We start from the raw sequence: 2,585 nt of genomic DNA, 5'->3' as shown, positions 1-2,585 counted from the left end.
ATAAGTGGGGTAAAACTATGGAATAATTTAAGTGTGGACATAAAAAATAGTAATAGAATTGACGAGTTTAAATATAAATATAAAGGTATGTGTCAATCAAGATATATGCAAGAACATGCTCAATGATTAATTAGATGGAACATTGTGGGTGTGGTGTATGAATGTTAATACTCTGTAATAATTCTTTAGTATATTACTTGTGTGGTGTAGAAGATAAGTATTTAAGAATGTAATTATGTATGAATGTTAACACTGTGTCATAATTTTTAGTATATTACTTGTGTGGTGTAGAAGAGAATTTTTTATGTAGAGATACTGCTTGCAAACCATTGATGTAAGATGATGTCATGGGGTAGGACTGGATAAGTCTGACTTCTTCCTACTCCATTCAAGCATGTACTAGGTATAAGCAAATTGATATTGGATTAGCATTTGTTGGATATGTGTAAAATTATGTGTGTTGACATATCAACTGTCTTTACATGCTTGAAAGAATAAATCAAAATAAAAAAAAATCAAATCATTTTTGACTTTGACTGTCAACTCATGTTCACTTGGGGCCTTTTTGGAGCTTTCATTGTTATCTGTCTTCGTTCAGTGAGGGGTCATTGTTTGACCATCTTGTATTTTTGTCTCTTCATAAGTGGATGTACGTGGCCTGTTTGGCCACCCTCCAGCCCTCCATGTACCCCAGGTAATGTCTTTGACATTTACTGATCCAGACTTTCACATGCAGTAGTTGTCTGCCTCCATCCCAGTGCAGCTGAGATGAAGTTCATTTGTCTTGATCCAATTTAAATAAAAATGATCATAAACCTGCCAGCTATGTTTCTTTCTCTCACCACTATCCTAGTGTCTGAATTATCCACAGATATTACATTAGGCTCCTTTGTCTGACGTTACACTAAATTTAACCTCCAGCTGCATTAAGAGCTACATCAAAAACTGAGTACATTGGTTCTGAAACATTCTTGTCCCTTTAACAAATGCACATGTTCTGCACGTTGTCCAGAGTAATCTGGACGTTATCATTTTTCAATGCAGTGAGTAAATCTCAGACACCGGGGCAATACTAGAGCTTGGCTTGCCTAGATGGTATAAGAGGCAAGTGAAAAATGGGTGAACCCAACCCTTTAACATATCTTTTTAGGGGATTATTCAGTGACAAGGTTTTTCACAGAATTGCACAGGTTAAAGGTGAAGCTTTTTTTTTTTAAACCTGTTCCTTAAAATGTGCCCTTCAAACAGCTTTTGTTTTCAGTCATGACATGAAACACAAATTCCACATCATTCAAAATTGTGAGAGAAAGGTACTCCATCACACTTAGTAAGTCAGCAATGATGCATAGTCTGCGGTTAAAGTACTAAAATTTGGAATTCTGAGGTTACACACAAACACATTCATTACATAGGGGTGAATATCCGTGGATGATTGAAGCACTTATATTCAAGACATTCCACAAGATACATCAAGTAAGAACTACATTAGTTCTCTTTATGGGCTGCTGCTATGACAAGTGAAGCCAGGCAAGCTGAGACTTGGCATCGGCTTTGTGAGTTCTGCCAGACGCACCAGGTCAACAGGCCTGCCTGCAGTGTTACTGCTATCACTTGAAGGAAATGTATTACTTGGAGAAAGCTCAGCTAATGTACAGATATTTCCTTTTTTCTGTCTCCAGGTGTTACTGAGGGTTACTATGTGGGGTGCTTGTTAAATATAGATCAGCAGCAGAAGTCACTTCTGCACCTCTGTCAGAATCTGCAACTGCAGAATGAACATAGAGAGTAGGTTGCTCTGAGCATGTCCTGAGGTCTGTTTAAATGCAGGAAATAAATACTTTGCTCTAATTAGAATTAACAGCATAATTTAGTTTTACTGATTTTATCCCAGGCAGCACAGTGGTGCAGTGGTTGGCACTGTCAGCTCACAGCAAGAAGGTTCCGAGTTCTAGCCCTGGCCGACCCGTGGCCTTTCTTTGCGGAGTTTGCATGTTCTCCCTGTGGCTGTGTGGGTTTTCTCCTGGTTCTCTGCCTTCCTCCCACAGTCCAAAGACATGCAGCTTAGGTTGATTGGAGACTCTAAATTTCCACTAGGATCGAGTGTGGTTGTTTGTAAAGGAACTGCGCTAAGTTGGTTCAAATCTTATTTATCAGAAAGATTTCAATTTGTTCATGTTAATGACGAATGTTCCACACAAACTGAAGTTAGTCACAGCGTTCCACAGGGCTCTGTGTTAGGTCCAATTCTCTTCACTTTATACATGCTCCCTTTAGGCAATATTATCAGGAAGCACAACATAAATTTCCATTGCAATGCAGATGATACTCAGTTATATTTATCTATGAAGCCAAATGAATCAGGTCAGCTGGTCAAACTTCAAGCATGTCTTAAAGACATAAAGGCCTGGATGACCTGCAACTTCTTACTTCTAAACTCTGACAAAACTGAAGTCATTGTGCTTGGGCCTGAAAATGTTTGAAATCTTCTATCTAATCATATAGTTACTCTAGATGACATAGCTCTCGCCTCCAGTACTACTGTGAGGACCTTGGAGTCATCTTTGATCAGAATATATCCTTTAAAT

This window comes from Monopterus albus, unplaced genomic scaffold, assembly GCF_001952655.1.
Source record: "Monopterus albus unplaced genomic scaffold, M_albus_1.0 scaffold142.1, whole genome shotgun sequence".
Classification (NCBI taxonomy): Eukaryota; Metazoa; Chordata; class Actinopteri; order Synbranchiformes; family Synbranchidae; genus Monopterus; species Monopterus albus.
The sequence above is the reverse complement of the archived record's forward strand: the minus strand, read 5'-3'. Positions refer to the sequence as shown.